The sequence below is a fragment of the Ambystoma mexicanum genome, chromosome 6q, assembly GCF_040938575.1.
Source record: "Ambystoma mexicanum isolate Mex_15411 chromosome 6q, UKY_AmexF1_1, whole genome shotgun sequence".
NCBI lineage: Eukaryota > Metazoa > Chordata > Amphibia > Caudata > Ambystomatidae > Ambystoma > Ambystoma mexicanum.
The window spans coordinates 604,585,014-604,612,247 of NC_090937.1; the positions used below are offsets into that span (position 1 = coordinate 604,585,014).

Here is a 27,234-nt window from a genome sequence, read left to right on the forward strand (position 1 = left end):
CTCACAGAGTTAGCAGCTTCACGGCAAGCTGGATCCGCAGCAAAAGGAGCTACTCTTAAAGTTGCAGTGCGGGAGCAACATTCGAGCTCCACCATATTTTGTTTCGGCGGCCCAGTTGGCCACCTTCTAGTGCACTCGTGCCACCAGTTTTCCCAGTGGCAGGAGGATGAGGCTTTTCCTACTAGTTCAAGAAGGGGAAAGGCGGGGGAGGAGGGTGGGAGAGGGACACAGAGGGACAAGTTCAAAGCACTGAGAGTTGGGACGCTCTAGGTCAGCCCTCTCGGCCAACATCACAACACGTTACATCGACACCATTGCCTGAGCTACGCCAATACAGCGACCTCGCGCCGCACTCAAAGAGGCAGGAGTCATCGGGGGACAAAGAACCAACTATAGCCAACGCAGAAGAGAAAGGGGATGGCTGACACAAGCGAGGTAGTTATCCTCTCATGGAATGTCCAAGGCCTGAACTCACCAAGGAAGCGCAGATCAATTGAACATAGACTGGGGCAATTAGCCGGGGACATCGTTCTTCTCCAAGAAACTCATTTGCTGCAGGAAGATGAACATCGGGTTAGATTCAGCAGATATAAAAAAGCTTACTTCGCCACATCTGGAGTGAAGAAAAGAGGGGTGGCAATATTGCCGAGTGACAGGGTCCCATTATCAGAAATCACAGTGAGAAGAGACCCGGGAGGTCGCTTCCTCCTATTAAGGGCCTATTTGAGGAACTCCCCATCACTATTGTCACAATCTATGGCCCCAACACGTCCCAAGCCAACTTTATCTCTGACCTAATTCCGATCATTTTATCCTTTCAGGAAGGGCACCCGATTATGGGCGGGGATTTCAATACTATGCCAAATCCCCAAATGGACAAAACTCTGCCACCCACAAATGCAGACTTCACGCAAGCACTATCCCGGGCAAAGTTGCTCAGGGATACAGAATCTGTCGACACCTGGAGGCTATTCAACGGAACATCAAGGGACTATACCCACTACTCTTGTGTACATAAAGGATTCTCAAGAATAGACCTAATACTAATCTCCGGGGTGCTGTATCCATGTCTAAATAAAGCAGAAATCAACACATGTATGATATCTGATCATGCCCCAATGTCCGCAGACCTCGTCATTTCGGGCCAAAAGCGCCCTATTCAGAGACATTGGAAATTGAACGATTCCTACTGCTAGACGAGTGCATCAGAACGCAAGTCGGGGAAACAATAACCAACTATTTTAAGGAGAACACAACGGATGATTCCCCCATCAACATGATCTGGGATGCTATGAAAGCAGTGGTCAGAGGATCCCCAATCAGCGCAGGGGCGGAACAGAGACGGATCTCGAACATCGCTGCAGCCATGCTGGAGGAAAAGGTAAAACATTTAGAGGTGGAGTTGAAATCTCGCAGCTCCAGGAAAACAGAAAGAGCCCAGAGGACAGCCAAAACAGCACTAGAAATGCACTGTGCCAACCGAACTGCCAAATCATTAGCCTTCACTAGGCAGTTCTATTATAGCAAAGGGAATAAGGCAAACAAAGTGCTGGCGCAAAAACTGAAAAAGATCCATAGTAGAAACAATATCCTCAAACTAGCGGGAGCCGATGGTAAATTATACTACTTTGAAGCGGATAAAATTAGCAAACTAGTGAGGCATCATAAAGCCATAATGTCAGGGAAACCTACAGTGTTAGGCAGCCTGCCAGAGTATTTGCGAACTATCCGCCCTCAAAACAAGACCCAACTAGATTGTCTAGAATCCCCTATCACTACCGAAGAAATCACTGAAGCCATTAAATCCCTCAAATCCAATGCACTGGGCCCAGATGGCCTATCCGCAAACTTCTATAAAAAATATGCAAGCATACTTGCACTGCAGATGTCGGCTCTATTCAACTCCTTCCTGTCCTCGAAGTCGGACACCGGATCAATGGCGGAGTCGCTCACAGTTCTGCTACACAAACCTGGGAAAGACCCCGAACTGGCTGCCTCTTACTGCCCGATTACACTATTGAACAATGACGGGAACATTTTCGCTAAGATCCTAGCTATCAGACGGGGGAGGGGCGGTTCTTCCGAATCTGAGAGACCGCGATCAAACTGGATTTATTCCAGGGAAGGGGGACCTACGACAACGCAAGGCGGACGATAAATATCATTGAAAGCGCCCACAAGTTGGGTGTGGGAATGGCGGTCTTATCTTTGGATGCACATAAAGCCTTTGATTTAGTGGACTGGGGGTACATCCGAGCTGTGTTAGAGCACTTCGGCCCAAATTTTACCACATGGGTGATGGCCAATTATCAAACCCCCACTACACAATTATGGGTTAACGGCACCAGGTCTGAGGCAATACGCATATCTAAGGGTACTAGGCAGGGTTGCCCCCTCTCACCCTTGATTTTCGCCCTATCCATGCAGCCTTTTGCAGCGAGAATTAGGCAGAACATGAGGATAAAGGGGATCACCGTGGAGACTATGAATAAAAAGTTGCCTTATACGCAGGCGACTTGTTAATAACAGCGTCCAACCTGGCATCGTCTCAGGGGGCCCTATGGGAAGAAGTCAAAGCATTCGGAGCTCTATCCGGGTTCAGGGTAAATCTGGACAAATCCTCAGCCCTAGCAATTAACCTCCCTAAACCGGAAAGAACCAGCCTTAAGCCCCTAATGCCGATCCCATGGGCGAAAGAAGCAATTGGGGTACACATCACTGAAGACCTGTCACGCTTGTACTCAAGCAACTTCCCGTAGTTAATTAAGGAATTTCAAAACGATTTAAAGCGATGGAGGACCCAAGAAATCTCCTGGTTCAGGCGGATCACAGCCATAAAAATGAATATAATCCCCAGGTGGCTGTACTACTGTACAGCATTAACGATCCACATCCCGGGTCCCGTCCTGGTAGCACTGCAAAAGAAAATAAAGAATTCGTCTGGGGGGAGGAGGTGGCCAGAATTAGAAAAAGAATTTTGATGCAGGGGAAAGCGCAAGGGGGGTACCAGACGTTGCCAGATATGCCCTAGCGGCGCAGTTGTCACATTCATACTCCTGGGTCCAAGAGTCAGATCTCCCAAAGTGGAACCAACTAGAGGAGGCCTGGTGCCTGGTCACCCCATCAGAGCTCCCACACCTGCCAAATATAAAACCACAAGGAAATAGTGGTCCCCTTTCCGCGACAATCACAATCGTTCGCAGCTGGAAGGCCGCAGCCCGGAAATGGGGAGTCCGAGGTTCTCTGGGTCCCCTGACCCCCATCTGAACAACCCCGAATTCTCACCAGACAACCCCCCACTTGGCTTCCAGCCCTGGAAGGAGGGAGGATTACTAAGAACGAGCGACTTCCTAGAATAGGGAACACCCGTACCATTCGAGAGGTGCAAGACAAAATTCGGGATGGGTGAGCAGGAAAGATTTCACTATGCTCAAATTCGGCATTGGATGTCCCACAGGGTAGTCAGGGAAAAATGCTCCAGAGAATTAACAGCCCTGGAACTCTCTCTAACAACCCCAACTAAAAGAGGGAGAACCGTGGCTCTTTACCAACTCCTAGATAGGTCAGAGCCCTCCAAAAAAGAAAGGTACATGCTTGAATGGGAGAAGGACTTGGGACGGGAAATAGAGGTTGAGGAATGGGAGTAAATCTGGACTAGACTGTATAAGAGCTCACAGTGCATCACGAATAGGGAAGGGGGCTACAAACTCTGCTATAGGTATTATGTTACCCCAGCTCAGCTGAACAAGGCTAACCCGGACATCCCCGCAACCCCTTGGCTCACTATTCCACATGGTCTGGACCTGCCCAAAGGCAGAGGCATATTGGAAAGAGGTAACAAGCCCCATCAAATTAATCAACGGTGTTTCCATTCCATGGGACCCCGGGATAATCCTTTTGGGTGAAACAGGAGGAGGAGCGTTCCCGGTTTTAGGTCACATCCCTCGCCTATGCACGCACCTATTCCTGGCAGCAAAAATTGCAATGGCCCGGCTGAGGAAAAATTAAGATGGACCCTCAGTAGTGTTATGGTGGTCCAAGTGTTGGGACATAGCCGTCGCTGAAAAGGTCACGGCAATTCGAGCAGGCTTTCTGAACAGAGCCCTAAACATCTGGGACCCATTCATGGACTACGCAGCTAAGTTTCAAGCGCTCACTAGAAGGCCTCCACTAACCAGATGGCTCCAAGGCAGCCCGCTTTATTAAGCTAAAGACTCAGGCAGGGTTGACGCAGAGCACGGAGGCAAGCTCGGACTCCGTGGGAAAAGCATGGTCATGGTCAATTATGGACACGACACTAACCATCGCATCCCCTATCCTCTGGCGTGAACTGCATTAATGTATTGGCACGATTATTGATTATTGCAAGGCTGCTGATGTTGTGTTTAACTGTAAAACCCAATAAAAGGTTGCTATGAAAAAATAAAATACATCGAATGTGCTTAATATACCACCCTCAGCCTAATGGCATTGTGGAGAGGATCAATAGGCTTTTGAAAATGAAACTTGTCAAAATTTAAGAAAAACTGGGTACACTGTTTGCCCTTGGCCCTCTTCAGTTTACACCCACAGCCTAGTAAGGACCACCATTTGACACCACACGAAATAGTCACATGCAGGCACATGCATAACCCCAGATTCCCCTGTGAGGAAAGCGTCAGATGCACATCAAGCAGCAACCGTACTAGGAGAGGAATTTAGGGAATATTTAACGGCACTAACAAGTGCTATGAAATATATCTCCGACAGATTGCGCCACCCAGGAGCGAAGGACAGGACACACCGGAAAGGAAGGAGACAGCAACTGCAAAGATATCTGCCACAACTGGACCATTATTACCTGGGGAGCTGATCTACGAGAAAAAACGTTGTTCATCGATGGAACAGTCCCAGGTTTCAAGGTCCATATGAGGTGGTGTTCTGTACACCCCTCGTCGTCCGCGTGAAGAAGGAGTTACGATATTGGGTGCATCTCTTGGATGTACGAAGAGCACCTGACACAAATGCATTGCAAAGGTAAAATTGACGGATCAAGGACATAACTGATGAAGAATACATTTAGTAAGGTATCCATGCCAGGGTGGTGTGCAGTGGCACACCCCTGATTTTCTTTTTTTCATGTTTTATTGTTCTTTTATTTTTCATCTTTTTTCAATTTTTGATTCTTCAATTAATTTTTGAAGGTCTAGAACCCAGTCAGCCCTGGTGGCAAAAGGGTCCCTTTCTTTTTTCTTCTTTCCCTCTCTCTTCCGCTTTCTCTCTTTCTTGGTAACCTTTTTTTCCCCCCTCTCGAGGGATAAGCAAGGATACCTGACCGACGTGCTCAAACCTCCCTGTAATGTAGGGCTAATGATAAACTGAATGCAATTAATTCTAGGGATTCTGCATAATACTTTCTTGATAGACCGATGATTATATTGTTTTGTATGACCCTGGTCGTGGTTGTCGGAGTGTATGAAGGTATGTCTGGTATATGGGGAGGCTATATAAAGGGGTGGGATGGACAGTTAACTATTTTTAATAGATTTGTGAACAATGGTATGAATAGGTCTATGATAAATAAGAATCAAACAATGTCTCACTTTTTAAAGATTTTCTTAGACGAATAATACATGATTTATATAAGGGGTTGGGCTTTGACGCCATTTCTGACATCCAGCATTCAGAGTCGTCTAATAGCTGGTACTCCGATATGCGTACTGTGAGAAGGAATGTAATGAATGAAAGCTGTTACGTGTGTGCACTCATTCCGCATGCGTCAGGGGCACCCAAGGTTTTAGTTCCACGACCAGTCCCAATTATAGAGGCACAATGCCTATGTAGGATAAAAGGAAACATTCACTATGTAGGATAAAAGGAAACATTCCAGGCGCACAGCGTGCAGTGAAGAGCATCGATCTAGACCTAGCGCTATGCAATGGCAGTATGAAATACTGCAAGTGTCTAAAAGCACCATATTTTTCTGTGGGAGGTCACTCACATGTCAACAACAAATGGCTGGGTACCACAGTGACGTGCACGGCAGTTGGACTGATCGAATACAGCAAAGAAATAATAGCCCGAGTAGCGACTATGTGTGCGCAAATATGGTCCCAATACATCACAGGGCTGACATGGATTGCAACAATGGAGAAGCCAGTGCGAATACATAGGGACATGGACTATGAACTGTTTTAGCAATGAAGGAACAGTTCCTGTTGGCGCAAACACACAGTGCAACCAGACACTTGTGATCCCTGATGAGATCCCAGATATGACGAAAGATACGTCAGCAGTGATGGATTACTTCTGTGTTTGTGGCCGACAAGCCTACTTGCACCTCCCATCATCATGGAGGGGCAAGTGTTCACTGGCCACCCTGCACTCAGCACTGCCAGTAATCCCGGAAGAACACCTCAGGGGAAAATAACTGCCTGTCAAGGTGCCAACAACCACTCCAGCACCTAAAGAAGCAGAGAGAGGCTTGCAGATCACACACACAAATGTCATATGCTGCCAGAAAAAGAACGATTTCAACAGCTGAAAAGAAAGAAGAGATCGAACTATATCTCAAAATACTCTTCCGCCCTGCTCAGAGGGATACCTGACTAGTATCGACTTTTTAGCTCAGCAGATACTTTCTTCTCATCTTTTTTTACTCATTGGGTACAAGCAGATGCTAACATCAAGTGGGTTCAAATCGTCCAATGGGAGCTAGTCCAGCTCGCCAATGATACAGGGAATGGGTTCAACGCCATCAAAGTAGAGCTCTGTGTGTTGAGACTCATGACGATGCAGAACCGCTATATGCTGGATCTATTAACAGCCATTGAAGGAGGAGTGTGTAAAAAGTTGGGAAGCAGCTGCTGCACTTTTGTACCACCCGGAGGATGCCAAAATGCTTCACTATCCCACATCATCGAGGCGGTGCACAATCTAGGTGTTCAAATGAAGAAAGAAGGTGGAGTTCAGAACACGGATTGGCTATCGCTTGCCTTCGATTGGGTCCCATCATGGCTGGGGGCAACAGTAAAATACTGGTACCAGTTAACATGTTCTTCTAGATTCTATTTTGCACATGCCAATTGGGTCTCTGATGTTGTGCCAATGTGGTACCTAGTAGTGCAAGATGATGGTATCAATTGGGGGTTCTAATGCACCTTGCCATACAATAAACAGCAAAACTCAAACTAATACTTTTGGGGTTGTAGATATGTCAGATGAAGAGGAGTTTGTTACTGTAGAAGTAATGAAAGGGGGGAATGTTGGGAAGGAACCAGGGTCCTCCTGAACCCCCCCCCCCCGACCCCCAAATGCTTTGGAGTTAGGCAAGACATCTTCAAGGCACTATAACAGACATGGGGGAGGAGGGTCACTAGGAGGGCTCTCTTATGCAAGCATAATCACATACACAGACATAGGCGAGCACTGAAGTAGGTAGTTATGGTCTAAAGTAGGAGATATAAGCGCAATTAACTTAATTGGATAGATTTGTAATGTCAGATATAAATAGGACATGAGAGGCACGGCGGTAGTGGTAGGTGAAGTAATTGGCTGTAGCTGCTGAGTATGCAGAAAGAATAGACTTGCTCAATGTCACAAGAGAATGGATGCCCAGGCCTTGCAAAAGACTTCCAAACTCCCCATCCTTCCCAGAAGGAATGCAACCTGTGGGATCGTAAATAGGCAACAGGCGCTTAGCGTGCGGTTTTCCTCACTATGGCCGAAGCACAAACTAACTCACCATGTGTCCATTGTCCATCAAGGGTGCATGGGGATAATCGCAGGGCAATGGGGAGTGGGTAAAACACATGTCTAAATAGTGCTCGCCTGTGCTGTGTGGCAAAGTGCAGAATCTGACAAATTATAATCTAAATTGGGGAGGAAACCGCAGACCCAGATAACATGAGCAGGACGAGTGAAATGTGGATAGAATGATGAAATATGTTTGCACATGGATAACATTGTATTAGGCGTTTTCCTTGGGCTAGGTCCAAGGTTGGTAAAAGTCTGTAGAGCTGCAATGTGTTTTTGCATAGCTAGCAAATAGTAGAACAGCATGCCCTGACAAAACCGGCCACAACAAAGAAAGAAGGCCTTGAAGTATCCCTGTTATGGAAGGACGGACTGGGCTTAAGTCATAATCCGACTCCCTCCAGCAGTAGAATTATTTCAGGCCTATCCAATTAGTCACACGGGAGGATGTTGTAAAAGTGACATCACTATAACAAGCTGGACCCATATAAACTCCTGCTTGAAACTACTTTGGAAGGAAGGAATGGAAAAGAGACAGCAGAAGGCGGCTCAGGCAGCAGAGTCCTTTGCTACCATACTCATTTATAAAAATTAAACTTATTACCATTACAAGGTCGCCTTTCACCTCATTTCCCTAGCGGGGTGCATTTATTCTGGTGAGAGTGCTTTTAGAGACACTCTTACATAAATCAGAGAGTTTTGGTACAATTTGATGGTGCAATGACACTTAAGGAAAATTACACCCTCCATCTCGGACAAATGCTGGAGGGAGTGTGGACAAGTGAAAGATTGGAAACATATCTGGTGGAGTTGCCCCGGGCTGGTGCATTATTGGCAGGAAGTAAATAAATGTATGGTAGAAATGTTTGCTCGGATCCACCAGGGGGCGCTGAGATGTTCTAAGCATCTCCGCTCGTCTCCCCAGCAGGGCACTAATCGAGGGACCTGAGCCCCCCCCCCCCCCCCCCCCCCGACACCCCCGGAGCGGGACATACACCCCCCCCCATTACGAAGGTGCAGAGCACCCCCAGCTCAAGCCCGAGCCTCGGGGGTGCAAATGAGCCGGAGTTACAGCCCCGCGAATCCAGAGGGCGCGAAGTCCCTCCCCCCTGCGGCTTTGAGGCTCCGCGGCACGCAGCATCGAGCCCGGGCCCAGGGAAGGCCTACAGAGACCCAGGCGACCGAGGCCGCGGACATCCGCCTCGGCCCGACGATTGTCGGCGGCGGAGCAACGGCCCGAGAGGGGGTCCCGGGAGCCCGAGAGGAGGGCACTGCAGCAGAACGTGAAGCACCCCCCAACGGGGAGGCGAGAACGAGCACCCCAGGAGTGCGCGGAATCCCCCGATCGGCGCAGGAGAGGCCCGAGGTAAGGAGGCCCAACCCGGGGCGGGGCACCCGCCGGGGGTAACAAGACTCATTGGGGGGGGGGGGGGGAGAGAAACCCAGTGCAGCCCACTCAAGCACCCTGAGACGGAGTGGGGCGCTGGGCCCAACTGAGAGCAGCTACCCCCCGCAAGCGCTGCACAAAGTCGCTCCGGGGGGCCCGGGACCCCCTCCCCGCCCCCTTCCAGGCTAGCTACACCACCCCAGGCCACGGCCCCAACGGCGGTGAACTACAAGGTGAAAATCCGAGTAGGGGAGACCCCCACCCACACTAAGGGACCTGATAGCGGCGCTGTTCCCCCCATAACCGGACCTCCACCTGCGGCCCCAGGCCAACCAGGGGCCCCCGCCTCCCCCAGGATGCAAAGGGGCTAACCAGGCCCCACTGGCTACGATCTCCCGGTGGTGGCCCCCGCGGAGCAAGTGGGCCCGAAGAAGGCCTATGTCCTGGAGGGAATCGCTACAGAGGTTCCGGCGTCCGTTCCCAGAGTCCCACACAGCCCCCGAAATGGCGGCCCAAACGCAACAAGAAGCAACAGATGCAAACGTGGTCTCCAGGGGAATGGCGGCCCTTCTTGAGGAAATTAGAGGATTCCGCGCAGATATTACCCATAGGCTGGACACCCTAGACAAAAAGGTGGACAATCTAGATGACAGGGTGCAGGCATTGGAAAATAATACTACCTCGAATGGCATCTTCGAGACGCAATTTGACATGCGCCTTTCGGAACTGGAGAGAAGAGAAATGTTCTCTAAAAATGGACGATTTGGAAAATAGGGAACGGCGTTGCAACCTACGCTTCTTAGGCTTCCCGGATCAAGATGGCGAAACCCAGGCGGACATTGTCAAGGCCGTAAACGCAGTGGTGGGAGTGCTCTTTGACGGGGCCAATACCAACGAGCCCACTATTGACAGAGCCCACAGAGCGGGGGCAGCCTCCAGAGGCCCCAAGTCCGTCTTGGTCCGCTTCCACTATTTCTCAGAGAAAAGCAGGATCCTCAAGCTCGCTCGCAAGAAGGGCCCGGTGGAATGGGAGGGGGCCCAGATCTCGGTATATCAAGATTTATCAGCCTTCACTCTGGCGAGACGCCGCCTTTGTTCCCCTCTGACAAAAATGCTCCAAGCCAAGGGAGTCCGTTACAGGTGGGGGTATCCTTTTTCACTTTCTTTTGAGTTCGAGGGATATAAATATGCCCTGGTCACCGAGGACGACATCCATAGAGTGACGGGTGAACTCCTAGATGGCTCGGGTTTGGAACCAGGTGGCCACGATCGGGAGCGCGCCCCGAAGGGCCCAAAAGGGAACAATGCTCCGAAGGAGAGGCGCAGAGTACGAGGCCAAAGGAAATTCAGGAGAGTGGCCCCAACGTCACCGGACATTCAGAATGGCTGAAACGAACCATTGGTGTCCGACGAATAATTCACTCAAGAACGTTTCAAGGGGGGAGGTTGTTATGATTCTCATTTTGTTTTGTTCCCGAAGAAGGGGGGGGGCTCATAAAGGTGTTTATGAAGAGGTAATGAGCCCGGAGGAGGGAGACATGGTTGGACGGTTGTGTGACTTTGGGACGATGCCTCATCACAACCAGGCGATCTGGGGGGAGGGGGGAGTGAAGGGGGGAAGTTGGGTTGTTGGGGAAATAGTTATAGTACGCCAAGGCTCGGGGACTTGACCACACAATTTGAGAACTACGACACTTGCATCCTTGAAATTGGAGCTATGAGCTTCAAAATGCGTCCCAATGGATGATTCACTCCAATCCTTGTCAGTGGGGTCTTTGAATGTACGTGGGCTCAACTCACCCACCAAGAGGTCGCTCCTTATGCGTGAATTTAAGAGGATGAATCTACAATTCCTCTTTGTGCAGGAGACCCACTGGGTTCGGGGGAAGGAGCCCAAACTCAAGGCCAAAAACATAGAACAGGTGTTCTCTGCCTCTGCCCAGACTAAGAAGAGCGGAGTGGCTTTACTGGTGTCTCCCGGGGCTCTCTTTGGGTTTAAAGCGTCTAAAGCTGACCCTGAGGGCCGGTACCTCATGGTAAAGGGGGATGTGCGGGGACGTTTGGTCACCTTGGTCTGCATATACGCCCCAAACGAGTCAAAGGACACTTTCTGGGAAAGTATGAAGGCGTCAATAGTTGCTTTTGCGGAAGGCACCCTCCTGGTGGGTGGGGATTTTAATATGGTGCTGTGCCCCGAGAGGGATAGGAAATCCGTGAACCCTTGCCCTAACTTCCGTCTTCACAAAAAAATGGCATCAACCTTTCAGAAAGTGAATGAGGAATTGGGGTTGTGCGACTCGAGTATACCCAAGGAAGGTCTAAACCCCGGCTTCACTTTTTACTCAAAACCCCACGATGTTTTCTCGCGAATAGATTACATTCTGGTGGACTCATCCATGCAGGGGGAGGTCGCCGGCGCAGGGGTGGAAACCGTCCCCTGGACGGACCATGACATGGTTAAGATTAGGATTGGCCTCCCCCCTGCCCCAACAGTCTGTTCCCGTTGGAGTTGTAACGACCTCCTCCTGCATGACAAGGAGACACGCCAAACCCTTCTGAAGGCCATAGAAGACTACTTCTCCCTCAACGACAACGGAGAGGTGGGCACCATGGGAGTGTGGGAGGCGTTTAAGGCAACTATCAGAGGTACCCTGATTGGCATTGGGGCGGGAAAAAAAAGGGAGAGGGAACGGAAAGAGAAAGATCTGAAATCCAAGATAGAGGCCATACAACCGGGTGGAAAACTGAAAACACAGATGTTTCCTGGGCAGTGGGAGGAGCTGCAGAGGCTGCGCACTAGGCTGGCCGACCTGCAAGTAGGGCAAATGGAAAGGAAGCTCTCATTTTTTAAACAAAAATACATGGAAAAAGGGGAAAAGGCCGATAAGATTCTGGCCTGGAGACTCCGCGAAATTAGGAATAGCAGGAGAGTGAACTCAGTCCGCGCCGCGGATGGTACTTCTACTGCAAGGGATTCCAAGATAGCGGAACAATTTAGGCTTTATTATGAAAAACTATATTGCTCAGAATACAAGGGAGATGGGGTGGACATTGACAGGTTTCTAGATTCTCTCCCTGTCCCGGGCCTGCTACCTGACACAGCCGACACCCTGGAAGCCCCCATCTCCCCGGAAGAAGTAATCGATACAATCACTTCCCTAAAGAACGGCACTGCCCCGGGGGATGACGGCTTCTCAGTCAAATTTTATAAAACCTATAGATCCACGCTCGCCCCCTTTCTGGCCAAGATGTTCAACTTCGCACTTAGCCACGGGTCTCTCCCGCCCACGATGATGTCGGCCCTAATAGTGGTCTTACCTAAAGAAGGCAAGGACCCCGCTTTATGCCAATCATATCGCCCCATTTCGCTCCTAAACACGGATGTTAAAATTCTGGCCAAACTTCTGGCGAAAAGATTGGCAAAACTCCTCCCTACCCTGGTACATGGGGATCAAGTGGGTTTCATCCCGGGGTGTCAAGGGTCAGATAACATAAGAAAAACCCTCGACCTTATGCATGAGGCATCCGAACAGGGAGTGGAGGGATACCTCCTCTCACTCGACTCAGAAAAGGCCTTCGACCGCGTCGAATGGCCTTACATGATCAAGGTTCTTCGGAAGATGGGATTGGGAGTTAATTTTTGCGGGTGGGTCGCAGCACTGTACAACTCGCCCTCGGCGAAAGTACTGGTTAACGGGGGTACATCTGAGCCTTTTTCCCTCTCTAGGGGCACCCGGCAAGGATGTCCCCTGTCGCCCCTCTTATATGCCCTGGCCATGGAACCCCTCGCCATAGCGGTCAGGAATGACCCGGAAGTCATGGGAATACGGTGTGGGGAGTGCGAATTTAAGCTCTCCCTATTCGCAGACGACATACTTGGTTACCTGACCAACATTCAACAATCCCTACCGAGACTGTTTGATCTCATACACTCTTTTGGCTCCTTTTCGGGGCTTAGAATAAACACAACCAAATCGAGCATCATGCCCATGGGCCCGGGGGAACAAGATATCGGGAACAATTCCGACATTCAGGGGGTTAGAATCGAGCGAGAATCCACAAGATACTTGGGCACCACCATCCCCAGAGACCTGTCAAAACTATACCAGTGCAATTTCCCTGGAATCCTCGCCCAGGTCAGTAGCGATCTCAAAAGATGGGCTCCCCTTACACTCTCCTGGCTCGGACGCATGGTAACGGTTAAGATGAATATTCTACCTCGCCTCCTTTATCTCTTTTCTGCACTCCCCACTGTGGTTCCCGAGGCCTTTTTCGAGGTGCTCCAGTCCCGTGTTTTACACTTCATCTGGAATGGCAAAAGACCCAGGATCAAAGCGTCCACCCTGACTCTCCCAAAATCCCATGGTGGATTTGGACTCCCCGATTTTAGGCTTTACTACAAAGCAGCCCAGCTTAGGGTATTGCTGGAGCACTTGCGGGACGACATGCGTACGTATTGGGCGTATGTCGAAGATACCCACGCTCACCCAAAAAAGGTCAGAGACTACCTCTGGGCCTCCCCCAGGTCCCTTCCCCCACGGCTCAGGACACATCCCACCTTAGCTGCTCTCGGGGCGCTGTGGAGACCCAGTAAAGCCAACAAATTGTTAACTACATGGCCTTCTCCGCTGTCATCGCTCTGGGGTCCGCCCATCGACTTGGACATGAGGGGCTTCCGGGATACCCAGGCCTGGTCTGACATGGGCCTGGAAAGAGTCTCCCAGCTTTTACGAGAAGAGGGCTTCATTGAACACGCCAACATGGCGGAGGCTCTGGTGGAAAGGCCCCCCTCAGTTTTCGAATTCCTGCGATTGAAAGGGATACTTACCCAACCAAGGTGGTCCGAGCTGCTCAGTCGCCCCCTCACCCCATTCGAACTTATTTTGGTCAAAAGTACATCACGTAAAGGCTCGCTGTCTAAGTTCTATAATGTACTGGTTACATCGGATCTGGAGGGCAGACAACCCTTCAAGCACATATGGGAAGAGAGGATGGGAATGTCACTGGATGATCACACCTGGAGGGCGGTCTTTAAGTGCATCTTCACGGGCTCCCTATACACAGCAGCTATGGAACACAACTTTAAAATCCTTCACTCATGGCATCGCCCCCCAGCTTTGTTGTCTAAAATGTTCCGGGACGTCTCCCCTTTCTGCCCTAGAGGGTGCCACCAACGGGGGACTTGGTTTCATATGTGGTGGAGCTGCCCGCCCATACAAGTTTATTGGGCGGAACTACTTAGCTGGATCAAAGATATAGAGGGTTATGGTCCAGCGCTGCACCCGTTGGAAATTCTATTGGGCTCTCCCTTGCCCGAGTCTGAGGTGAATGCCTTCCCCAAGGTCATTGGCGCCATGTTGCGGGCAGGGAGGTTGGCGCTCGCGCAAAAATGGAAGAGTGCCCTGGCACCCTCTAAAGAGGAATGGCTCTGTAAACTCAGGGTGAGTTTCAACTACGATAAACTCACCGCAATAGCAAACGATACTATGTCAGATTTTATCCAAGATTGGACAGTAGTGCTGCTGCACGATGACTGTATTTCAATGCGATTATAATGGGGCAATTGTACAAAAGTTTGCATTGCATAGGCCCACCCACTCCTCAGAGGTTTGGTCTTACCTTGGCCTAACCGCTTCGGAGTTCTACCCCACTGTTGCAAGGATCACTTATTTCTAATGTATGCTATGCAAGTGTTCTCCCTTAAGCTTAAAGTATTAGCATCGTCCCTGAACTTGGCAGGTTAATTGTTGGGGGGGAGGGGTCGGGAGGGTGTAAGAGGGGTTGGGAGTTTGGGTAACCGGGGGGGGGGGAACTTTTTGGAAAATGTTACTGACAATATGATCTTCATCTTGTTTAACTCCTTTTTTTGCTACTTGGATAGGCCGTATGGCCCTCCCTGTTATGTATGTTGTCAATAAACAAAAGTTTAAAAAAAAAAAAAAAAAATGTTTGCTCTGCAAGAACCATGCCCTATATGATCATGTTTGCTGGTGCTGTTCGAGGAGAATTTTGGACAGAACCCGAAGCCTGTTTTGAAAGCATATGTTATTCTGCAACTTGCAGCTTTGCTGATGATAGCTCAAAAGTGGAAGGCAACACACATGTCTAATGTCACTGACTGGTTCTCCAAAGTTTGGAACTTTTGGGCATTAGAATGGTTAACGTATGCTTTACAGAAGAATCAAGCGACAATCACTAAAGACTGCAAGTCGCCAAAAATTGTGGATATTTGGAAATGTGACAAACGTCTCTATTTGGGGGTGGGCTTACTCTGTACGTATATATTCTCAATTGTTTATGCATCCACAGCGGATGAGGAGGGTAGGGGGGACAGGGCGGGTGGTGAGTTGGATATGAAAAAGAAAAGCTTTAAGTTTAAAAAAAAGAAAGAAAAAAAAATCTCTTGATACTTGTGATGCAGCTAATATCCACCCAATGTCCCTTCTTCCTTAGTTGTCTAAATTCTTGGAGAGGCTTGTTCATTGTCAACTTATAATTTACTTTCTTCATAACAATCTGGTTTTCGTTCTGGTTTCTCTACTGAAACAGCACACTTATTGGTTTCTAATTAGATTCTTCGCGCTCATCTGAAACTATCTTCCATCTTGATTCTGTTAGATTTTGATGCAGAATTCGATCCCGTTAATCACCCCCACATTGCTTCCTATTCTTTCCTTTCTGGGTCCTTCTGGTTCTGTTTTCATCTGGTTTTCTTCCTCTATCTCTAATCGGTCATTCACTCTTGGAAGTTATCTTCTTAGCCCCTTTCTTCTTCTTACAGTGTTCCTCGAGGTTCTGTCCTTGATCAACTTCTTTTCACTTCATCGTTAGTTTCCTTAATATCAGACTTTGGGTTTCAGTTTCATCTTTAGGTCGATGGCGTTTCCTCTTTTAATGATGCTATCCATCAGCATCTTACTGCTTATCTGCAGTTAAATCTTAAATGTCTATGCATTTTCTTTGCCTCAATCAAAAAAAACAGAAATCATATTTTTCCCCTGCTTCTCCAAGAGTTCTCCTTTTCTCATACATTTTTTTCCACTTCAGCTTTCTGGTTCTTACGAGGCTCGTAATTTGGGTATTATTTTTGATTCTTCTTTTTCACTGAATGTCACAACTCAGCTGTAGTCAAATATTGACATTTTCTTAACATCAGAAAAATATATGTAATCTGCTTACTTTCTCCAACTATGAGCTTAACTCTTCTCTATTGCAGCTGGTCCCTTCATGTAAGCCTTCCTAATGATACCCTTTTTCCTCTATGATCCACTCTACTTCTCACGATCAGGACTCTGTTTTTGTTTTCCTTTCTCTTCTTATTTTAACACCTTAGCTTGCTCACCTCCGTTGGTGGCCAATTTAGCAACATTTTGAAGATCAGTTTGTTTAGTGTTTAAAAATATTCATGTTGTGGTGCTTTTGTAGATCTGTTCTTTAATGTTTCTTTATCTTACTGCCGGAAATTTCTGCTCTGCATCACACTGTTTTCAACTTCTTACTCGTAAGCTCTGGAATTTTTTACCTCTCAATATTCGTTCATGTCCTTCTACTGCTCAATTAAAAAAAAAAAAAATGTACTACAATCTATCTTTCCTGGAACATCATGTAAATTAAGACCTTGATCTTAACGGCTTGTTTTACTAAATCTACTCAAATTTAATGTATCAGGATTGTCGTTAATGTAAAGCTCTTTGGATAAAAGTGCTATATAAGCATCACAAAAGAAAATTAAGAAATATGAAATGATAAGGTGAACAGCACATGCACAAGTACCTTGGGGAACTGGGGCGAAGGGAGACAAGACAGTAGTTAGTAGGCTGGATCAGCTATGCTGTTTTTTAAGACTAGTAAGCACAGTGGTTTGTTTGCAGCAAACTGGGAAAATCCCAGAGAGAGAGAGAGATTCAAAAGTGAAGAGAGATGTGGGGACTGAGGAGAACAAGTGCCTTCACTATTTGGGGTGCGACAGGATAGATGGGTAGGCACGAGGGGTTAACCGACTGGGTGATAGCAATCAATTTGGTCAGGGAAAAAGGTAGGAAGACTGAGAGGGCAGACGAGGAGGGGTTACGGCGGGCGAACGCGCCAGCGAAAGCAGGCATGGCGGGCGCCGCCCCTTAGTGGGGGCGGTACAGGCCGCCCTTCCCCTCCCCCCAGGCCTGTAAGGAAAATGCGCCGGATGATGACGAAAAGGGGACCCGCCCCCCCCCCCCGGCAGGGCGCGAAAGCTTCAGGGGCAGGGCGGGAAACCGGGGAGAAGCCGGGCATAAAAGCCCGTGCTGGTGTGAGCACTCACACATCCTCCCTCGGTTTCCCGTCTTGCCAGAGCTGCGTCGTTTTTTCTTTTTTTACCGCGGGCAGCCAGTTGGAGCAGCGTTTGCCATCTGAAGCATCCAGTGATCGGAGTCGGGGACAGGGTCGAAGGTGGTGTACAGCGTCGTCGCATCTCGTCGGTACAGGAAGCAGTGGACGAGTTCGAGGAAGTTCCTGTGTTGCAGCGGGCGGTTCCAGAAACAAACGCTGGAGGTAGGCACTGGGGATACATGTTCGTTGGAGTGGGGGGGAACGGGGGGTCGAGGGTCGATGCCGGCCGCGGTGCGGGGGGGGTTAGGGGCACCCTTATTGCAAGGGATGCCGCTCCGCATTATGGAGCCGGGTATGTCGCAAGGCGCGGGCCTCCGAACGGGTGGGCGGTCAACTGGGCCCCGTTCGCCGATTGCGTCACATGAATGCCGTATTTAGAAAGTGCCGCGCCGCGTCCATTTGAGCACATAGCACGATGGCCCCCAAACCTTCCATCCGAGGGCCTCAGATGGGTGGGTTGCTTGTGGAGCTGCTGCCCCGCGTCCATCCTAGCGTTGGCACGACGGCTAGTTCCGGCGGCGGTTCAAAGGCCAGTTTTGCATGGGCTCCCAGAGGGCCCAGTCCCAGCGGCAGCGTGCGCATGGAGGGCGGCGGGGGAAGGGGGGGGGGGTTGCGGGGAGGAGGGGGGCAGCCTCGTGGATAATGGCGGCGAGGCTAAGGGAAAGGCACACTGAGAGGGAGTGTGTTATGCATTGGAAGAGGGAGGGGGCACTTGCGGGGGCAGTGCAAGGGGACCTTACTCACCGGATCGTGTTCACTGCAGCTGGACGCCCGCCGACGCTAAGAAGGAGTTTTGCTGTGTTTTCCTACGCATGCATGTGATGGAAGAGTTCGAGGATGCACCCGATAAAGTTCCTGTTGTAAAGGAACAGGACAGTTTCAGTGAAGAAGTGTTACGCAGAGGCGATGATCTAGTGCATGCGGTGCTCTTTAGAAAGGGCAGAATGCGACCAGAGTTCGGATCTTTGCGGTGCTGTGTGTAAGCATGGGAAAGTTCGACTGCTGTTCATTCGCGTGGTTGTTGCAGTACTGATCCGGGGGCAGAACCCGGAGCAGGTTTAGAGCGCAGGGCGGTTGCGGGTGTTGGAAAGGGCTTAATTCTTCTTAAAGGTTGCCGTGTGTGCTAGGGGAAGGTTAGTGAGGCCAGCACTGCTGGCTGGCTCTCGTGCCCGAGGTAATGTGCTGTGGTGGTTTTGTTTTCCCTGGTTTGCAGCGGAGCTGGTGGGCATGTTTTTCATACACAAATACAGGCTTTCAGGAAAACGCCCCCCGAGTTGTTGGTACAAGTCAACATGGTCAGCAGTGCTCACAGGGTATGGGGGCACGCAGCCGGAGTTTGGGTTGGTGCTCGGCTTGACGAGGTGCTTGGTGAAAACAGGGGAATGTACATTGTGGTTTGGGTGTCAAGGAAGTCTTTCGTGGCAGTTACGATGTTATTGAGCGCGGTTACAGATAATTTCAAATTTAAGGAGCGCAGTTACATTAGTTCCAAGTTAAGGATGGCTTAATTTATCCTGAGCATTGGTTTTTTAAATTCACTGCACCGTCTTTTCTGGTTGCCATTTAAGGTTACGCATGGGTTAAGGTTGTACTTTGCATGCCGTGCATTGCAACGGTAATGGTTTGCACCCCGGGGCATTCGCGCTTCGAGTTTTGCTGGTTTGAGGCAACTAATGGTATGGGGGCATGCATTGGAGATGGCAAAGAAATGGGCGGAGGCTGCTATCGGGATGTTAGGAGCTATGTTGCGAAGTCAGCGTTTGGCTTTCACTGCAATTTCATTGACGGGGCAGCAAATCCTAGGTAGGATGCCATTGGGGGATGCCAATAGCTCAAAGGGTAGAGCATGGGTGTTTATGTGAGCTAATTGTGTATAAGCACTTAGTGGGATGCAGAGGGGTGTTGTACCGCATCAAAGGTTGCAGACAATCAAGGGCAGTATGCGGACAACTCTCGTTCACCAATGTTGCAAGGATGGTTTGCATAGGTAGCCAAGGGGAAGGAGAGAAGAAAAAAAAAAAAAAAAAAAAAAAAAAAAAAAAAAAACCAACAGCCCGGGCCGTTGCACGCTTTGCATTTCAGGAATTCTACAAATGGTTAAGGTTCCGATCAGCATGGACAGTTTGGGGTGTATGTTCGTAATTTTGGCATGTGAAGACATTGATAGGACTGCTGGTAGGGAAGTGGTTTCAACTAACCTTTCAGGAATTCTACAAATGGTTAAGGTTCCGATCAGTATGGACAGTTTGGGGTGTATGTTCTTAATTTTGGCATGTGAAGACATTGATAGGACTGCTGGTAGGGAAGTGGTTTCAACTAAACTTTCAGGAATTATACAAATGGTTAAGGTTCCGGTCAGGTTGCTGAGCACTAGACATTCTCAACAGAGGCTCTTAAGCCTGCCCCCTTTTACGAAGGAGAAATGGCTTCCTTCCTTTTCGGTTGTTGATGCAGCTCCGTGGGTCTGGTCTGCGAGCCAGAATTACAGGAGCTGGTTGAGTGGCACATGGGGCAGAGCGCTCACTTTGACATCAGTGTGGAGCCCGCTAATCCAGGTCCGAATACCGGCGGCGAGGGGGCCACGAGGAGCTGGGGTAGGGCGGGAGGAAGCGGCGGGGGGGGGGTTTTGCAAGGAGGAAGGCTTACAGGTGGGGAAGGGGGCACACCGCGGCGAGGGGAAGGCATGACCCAGCTGCAGTAGGCTAGAACATTCATAACCCTAATTTAAGCACCAGATCAGGGCGGGCGGCAAAGTCACGGATGAGGGGGAGGTGCGGTAAGGAAGGTGCATGCTAGGATAGGGACTCATAAGCAGGAATATGGAGTTTCGAGGGTGCCTAGCGGTTGTGCGCCGGGCCACGTGTAAGGAAATGGGGGTTATGGTTTATCTGATATTTTCTTTTCTTGGCTGCCGCGCCACCTGCTCTAACTGCCATTAACGTAGGGTGGATACTGGAAAGGTTTGCCGCTGGGCATAGGTGGGGCAAGTTAGCTTATATTCCTGAGGTCCACAACCTTGTGCGGCAGTCACTGTTGATTTGTTTTATGTATGTCCATGAAGCGATTGTTTTGTTAGGAGAAAAGTGACCAGGCAGCAGCCTGTCGCCTCAGACCTCTTGGTCTTTGCAATTCAATGGGTACGATTTCACCTTTGCGGGCTTGCTGCCAAGCTGCCAGGTATTATGGCTGAACAATACAGTTCAGGCAGGCGGGTCTCCTTACTGGTCGGCTGGTGGGATGAAACAAGGATGGTGTTAGGGGCTCATAAAGGGAGTTGCATACTGTATTTGACACTACTTTGCCAGACAAAATTGGGAGCAGAATGGTTTTGGTCACTGCAAAGCAGTGGCAATCCATACACGGTCGGGTGACCTGGCCTCTGGGGAGGCCCCTGCGCCCCGGGTTTTGTGAGGTCACTAATCTTAATTTCACATATTCTCATTGGATAAGGTTGTGGCTTGCTGTAAATGTGTAATATGGGCCACTTTGAACATTAGTTCCAGGGCCTCTTTTGGTTCCAAGTCCACCAGTGTTCACAGTATATAGTCAATGTGTGTTGTGCATTAAGTTATAATACTACTCTTTAGAGCGGAAAGTGGTTGAACAGCATTATGGGAGCAGTAGTTTCCTGGTGGCTACTCCCTATTGCTGGAATAAAAGGGCGGCAGAGAAGGACAGGTCACGGGAACAGTGAGAAAACATGCCTTCAATTCATGCAGAAATGCGGCAGATCGGGCCCATGGTAAAGGAGTACTGGGGGGGGGGTGTCTGCATGTAGCACGATCACAAATTGATCAGGCCTTCATGCATCAATGGCATAATTGATTGAGCCTGCAGACAGAAGTACGTTCGTCTAGGCATATGTTCAGTAGAGTGTGCCTGAGTGGCCGGTGGCGAACTACAATACTATAGGTTGAATGTATTACACGCTTTAAACAGTGGACGACACTACACTAGATTGTGCCTGCGTGGCAGGAAGAGAGAGGTATGACATTAGGCAGAGTTTTGGTGAGTTTCTAACCATGTGAGGTCAATGAAGGGAGTGGTAATTCGGGTAACGGTCAACTAAGGGAGGGGTAATTCGGGGTATGGTTACAAGTGGTACGCTGGGCAAGGTAAGAACGCGCGGCGTGCTGTGGTCGGGCATCGATCAGGCATTCATTTTGTGAGGCAAGGTTTGCTAGTAAACGCCACATGAGTCTATGCAATAGGAAATGTATACACGCGTATACACAAGTGTCAGTATGTTTAGTGTGGAAGCCGATGACACTACGAGCCCCCTCACCCTGAGCAGAGAGTCGCTGGGGAGTGGGGTGCTCGGGGGGGGGGGGCAAGCCGGGGGCACATAATAGTGTGCACGCGCCGGGGGGCTACAGGCCATCGTGGTCGGGGGGCTAGACCACACGGAGCACCACACATTCGCTTCCAGTCCACTCACCCCGAGCAGAAAGCGGCTGGGGAATGGGGGTGCTCGGTCTGGGGAAACGGGGAGTAAGGGAGCCATAATATTAAGGGGTACAGATCCTGACACAGCGAAGTGGGGGGGCAAGGGTTAGGGCACAAATAACACTACCGAGCATGATCTGTTGTTGCCCCCCTCCCACCTCTCATTCCTCGCTAAACAAATAATCGCATGGGCGGTTCTCTGAAAGGCAGGGGGATGATTCTGGATTCGCCATCCCCTCATCACTTTAAAAGTACCAGGGTATTTTGAAGGGGACGGGACCCACCTGTCCGAGGTGGGCACTGCTTTGACGTCATTAGAATGGATGACGGCACTTCAAAAATGCGGGATGTGTATGAGAGGCCCGAGTGGGGGGTGGGGCACCTCCCAGGATGCCAGCCATTAAAATACAGGGAGTGCCCTGTGGAAGCAAGCTGGGGTGGGGGGAACTCTCTGCCGCCGGCAGCCAGCAGAGAGTCTTGGAGGAATCACAGGCCAATCCCTGAAACAAAGCACTGCTAGCAGACCCACAGGGGTACGAGCAGCCAAGAGTTTAGATGCACGGCGCCCCAAGAGCAATAGGCTTGGGGGAGGCCCTGGGGAAAAAGGGGAGGGATGTAGGGGACTTGGGAGGCAATTTCCCGACCCAAATTGCGGGGGGGGGGGGTGGGGGAACGAACCACAAACTAAAAAGAGGGCAGCAAGTGAAGCTGGTTGGAGGGGAACAAGAGGAGACTACGGGGGGGTATGCTACCGGGACCAAAAATTACAGCAGGGGTAAGTCGTCACGAAGGGGGAGGGGCAAGAGGGGGGAGCTGGAGGAAGAAAGGTAGGAGCATCGGGGGCGGGGGGAGCTCGGACAAGGAGGGCCAGCAAGGACAGGAAAGAGGGGGCCTGGCGGGGCGCAGCATAGGGGACCGGGGGAATGGGGGAGACAGTTGGGAAAGGAAGACAGTACGAGGGACAGGGAATCAGGAAGAGATATGACACCAGCCAAGGGGGGGGAGGACACCTGCTAAGGCTGCAGTTGGAGGGGGGGGGCGCCTTGAGTGAGAGGGAATGGCGATGTTTCTGGGGGGCTCGGGGACACAGCAGGGAGACCTGGGGGGGGTTTGGCATAGCGGGGGTAGGACTAGGATGCCAATAACCGGAACTACGCGAAGGCGTAGGGGGGGCTGAGCAGAGTTTGGCAAGAAAAGGTTAGATGGACGTCGCAAGCGACGGCCAACTAGGCAGGCAGAAAGTGGGGGCCGGCATCGGAGGGCGGTGCCGGCCCAAATACGGATACGTAAATAAATTGTAAGGGCACTTGTGGTGGTGCCGGTATAGGAAAATGTAAGGGCACTTGTGGTGGTGGTGCCGGTATAGGAAATTGTAAGGGCACTAGTATGGTGCCGGTATAGGAAATTGTAAGGGCACTAGTATGGTGCCGGTATAGGAACCTGAACATTAGCGAGGCACCGCGTGGCTGCCGGTTTTAGCTAGAGCCCGTAGGACACGGGGCAAGTGTGCGGGGGGTCGGGCACCCGCTACAAGACCTAGCAAGGGGCAGGGTGAAATGGGGGGCACAAATAATTGACTGCAACTACGGCCGGGGTAGAGAGAGGGGGATAGCCAGGGCCGGGCTCAATCCGAGGCGTCCACCGGACGAGTACGATTGGGGGGGAGGGGGGGTAGCCCTAGGTAACCGCACTCGGAATAGTGTATCGGTGACGGTGAATTACGGATCGCCTGTAAGATAACTCCAAGACTTTATGCAAATAAAGCTGCTGAGGCATGTTAACCTTCCAACCCAAACTGGTGTCGTGTCAATTTTCTACTGCTTGCATGGTATGACTGATTAGGAGTAGAGGGGGGGGGTAAGAAAGGGACGGATAAAGGGGGGGGAGGCAAGGCGCTGAGTGCCCACGCTACGGCGGGCGAACGCGCCAGCGAAAGCAGGCATGGCGGGCGCCGCCCCTTAGTGGGGGCGGTACAGGCCGCCCTTCCCCTCCCCCCAGGCCTGTAAGGAAAATGCGCCGGGGGGGGCGGATGACGACGAAAAGGGGACCCGCCCCCCCCCCCCCGGCAGGGCGCGAAAGCTTCAGGGGCAGGGCGGGAAACCGGGGAGAAGCCGGGCATAAAAGCCCATGCTGGTGTGAGCACTCACACATCCTCCCTCGGTTTCCCGTCTTGCCAGAGCTGCGTCGTTTTCCCACCCACCCTCCCGATAAAAAGTATGTGAATAATGTTCTTTTTTGTCTTACAGGTCGCCCAGCGGAGTTACATTGCGATCCCTTTACGAAGCACTGCCAGCAGACCCACAGGGGAACGAGCAGCCAAGAGTTTAGATGCACGGCGCCCCAAGAGCAATAGGCTTGGGGGAGGCCCTGGGGAAAAAGGGGAGGGATGTAGGGGACTTGGGAGGCAATTCCAAGACCCAAATTGCGGGGGGGGGGGGGGGGGGGGGGAAACGAACCACAAACTAAAAAGAGGGCAGCAAGTGAAGCTGGTTGGAGGGGAACAAGAGGAGAATACGGGGGGGTATGCTACCGGGACCAAAAATTACAGCAGGGGTAAGTCGTCACGAAGGGGGAGGGGCAAGAGGGGGGAGCTGGAGGAAGAAAGGTAGGAGCATCGGGGGCGGGGGGAGCTCGGACAAGGAGGGCCAGCAAGGACAGGAAAGAGGGGGCCTGGCGGGGCGCAGCATAGGGGACCGGGGGAATGGGGGAGACAGTTGGGAAAGGAAGACAGTACGAGGGACAGGGAATCAGGAAGAGATATGACACCAGCCAAGGGGGGAGGACACCTGCTAAGGCTGCAGTTGGAGGGGGGGGGGCGCCTTGAGTGAGAGGGAATGGCGATGTTTCTGGGGGGCTCGGGGACACAGCAGGGAGACCTGGGGGGGGGTTTGGCATAGCGGGGGTAGGACTAGGATGCCAATAACCGGAACTACGCGAAGGCGTAGGGGGGGCTGAGCAGAGTTTGGCAAGAAAAGGTTAGATGGACGTCGCAAGCGACGGCCAACTAGGCAGGCAGAAAGTGGGGGCCGGCATCGGAGGGCGGTGCCGGCCCAAATACGGATACGTAAATAAATTGTAAGGGCACTTGTGGTGGTGCCGGTATAGGAAAATGTAAGGGCACTTGTGGTGGTGCCGGTATAGGAAATTGTAAGGGCACTAGTATGGTGCCGGTATAGGAAATTGTAAGGGCACTAGTATGGTGCCGGTATAGGAACCTGAACATTAGAGAGGCACCGCGTGGCTGCCGGTTTTAGCTAGAGCCCGTAGGACACGGGGCAAGTGTGCGGGGGGTCGGGCACCCGCTACAAGACCTAGCAAGGGGCAGGGTGAAATGGGGGGCACAAATAATTGACTGCAACTACGGCCGGGGTAGAGAGAGGGGGATAGCCAGGGCCGGGCTCAATCCGAGGCGTCCACCGGACGAGTACGATTGGGGGGGAGGGGGGGAGCCCTAGGTAACCGCACTCGGAATAGTGTATCGGTGACGGTGAATTACGGATCGCCTGTAAGATAACTCCAAGACTTTATGCAAATAAAGCTGCTGAGGCATGTTAACCTTCCAACCCAAACTGGTGTCGTGTCAATTTTCTACTGCTTGCATGGTATGACTGATTAGGAGTAGAGGGGGGGGGTAAGAAAGGGACGGATAAAGGGGGGGGAAGGCAAGGCGCTGAGTGCCCACGCTAAGAGAGCAAAACACAGAAAGACGGGATGAGGGCGTTAAGGGTGTCCCGAATCTTGGAGAAGCAATAGGCAAAATCATCCACTGAGAAGAAGGAATGGGAAGAGGTTGTGGAGGTACAAACATATTTGGAGGTGCTCTAGCTAGTTTGCAGTGTTGCAAGCAAAGAGATGAAATGGAAGAGGTGGAGTAGGAAAATGTGGTCATATCAAGGGCAGAGGAGAGGGTCACGGTGTCCTTGTAATGAGTAAGGAGGGAAGGAAGGGGGATTTCCACCAGCGCATAAGATGTAGTCACACGTTACACCTTAGATTTTGAATACTTGAGGATACACAGGAACTGGAAGACTGCTATATTTACTCAAAGGGGTAGCCAGAGTGCTGTAGAAGTTCGGGAATACCTGTTCAATTGAGTCGTTTTTTGTGGGGGGGAGGCGTGTACAGCGTGTGTACGTTTTAGTAATCCCTCCCATACACACTGGGCAAAGCTATAACCCAACTAAAAATATTCTCTCGCGCACCTCAATTAAGCCAAACATACAAATGCCTATGCTGCTAAAAATTACACTGAAGTCCAAGAGATCTCTAGTATCCGTTTGGCAATTCTGTCAACAAAACAAAAGGACAATGTTACCCCTCAGTTCTGCCTTCCGAATCTTGGGCGCCGCTAATTCTGAGCCCTAACGAAAATAAGAGAAAAGTGTCATTCTGTGATGAAATTACACTTTTCTTAGCAGATCCATATTCGGTATCTTTATAAATATATGAACAGACTATGGAACATCTAAGAAAATCGACGTTGCAAAACTAATTATACTTCTGTTTTACATGGAACTCAGAATCGGGCCCTCAGACCGTTCTTGTCAAACCCGGGTCGTCAGCCTGGCATCATCACAGTCCAGGGTTGTTTGGTACTATCACTGATGCAGAGCGCCGGGACACAAGAACGAACGGTCTCATAGAAGGTTGGAAAAGCTTATATTGGAGGTGGCTCGCAGGGGGCGATGAAGGTCAGATCAATGTCTCCTTCCGCCCTCTGTGGCACTCACCTGGACGAAGGGTGGCGGCAGGCAGGAGCCGAGATATTAACAGCGGGTGCAGCATGGCCCCTAGCTATTCGTCTTCCCTGCAGAAGCGACAAATATCACCACCGGGGGGGTCAAAGAACACTGCCTGGCTGCCACTAGAGACGTGCTGCTACCATGGAAAGAAATATAGGACTAGACCGCGCTTTTACTTCGGATGTGCACACCCGGAAGCCATGTTGGGAAGGTTTAGCACTGGAATCTGACCTTGCATATATTGCCACAATCTTCAAAATAAACTTAAGAAAGGAGCCCGTATCTTACACAAAAAAAGTTTAGCAACTGATTATCAATCTGTACATATCTTCAGAACTCCTGCATATTTCGTGAACATCTTTCTCTTATGGTGAGCGTATCTATGCGCAATTTATAAGAAACGATTGCTTTCCATGTCTTGAAGCGACAACAAGGACCACATGGTGTTCCAAAGCAAATAATACAATTGCATACAGCAGTCGAAGTGTACAAAGCAAAAGTAGTGGACGCTGTTCCTCTTCCCCGCCCCCTTGTATGCCCCACCCCTTTTCCTGATCCTTT

At 50.5% G+C, this 27,234-nt stretch overlaps 1 long non-coding RNA gene across 1 annotated transcript in view; it reads right to left on the bottom strand.

Annotated features, from left to right (window-relative positions):
- Positions 1–26,841, bottom strand: part of LOC138516165 (uncharacterized) — a 136,664-nt gene extending 109,823 nt beyond the window's left edge. The window contains exons 1-2 of the long non-coding RNA XR_011282242.1: positions 26,662–26,841; positions 26,247–26,292 (exon numbers count right to left, since the gene is read on the bottom strand). This is a non-coding gene — a long non-coding RNA (uncharacterized lncRNA). The remainder of the gene's footprint in view (positions 1–26,246; positions 26,293–26,661) is intronic.
- Positions 26,842–27,234: the final 393 nt, after the last annotated feature.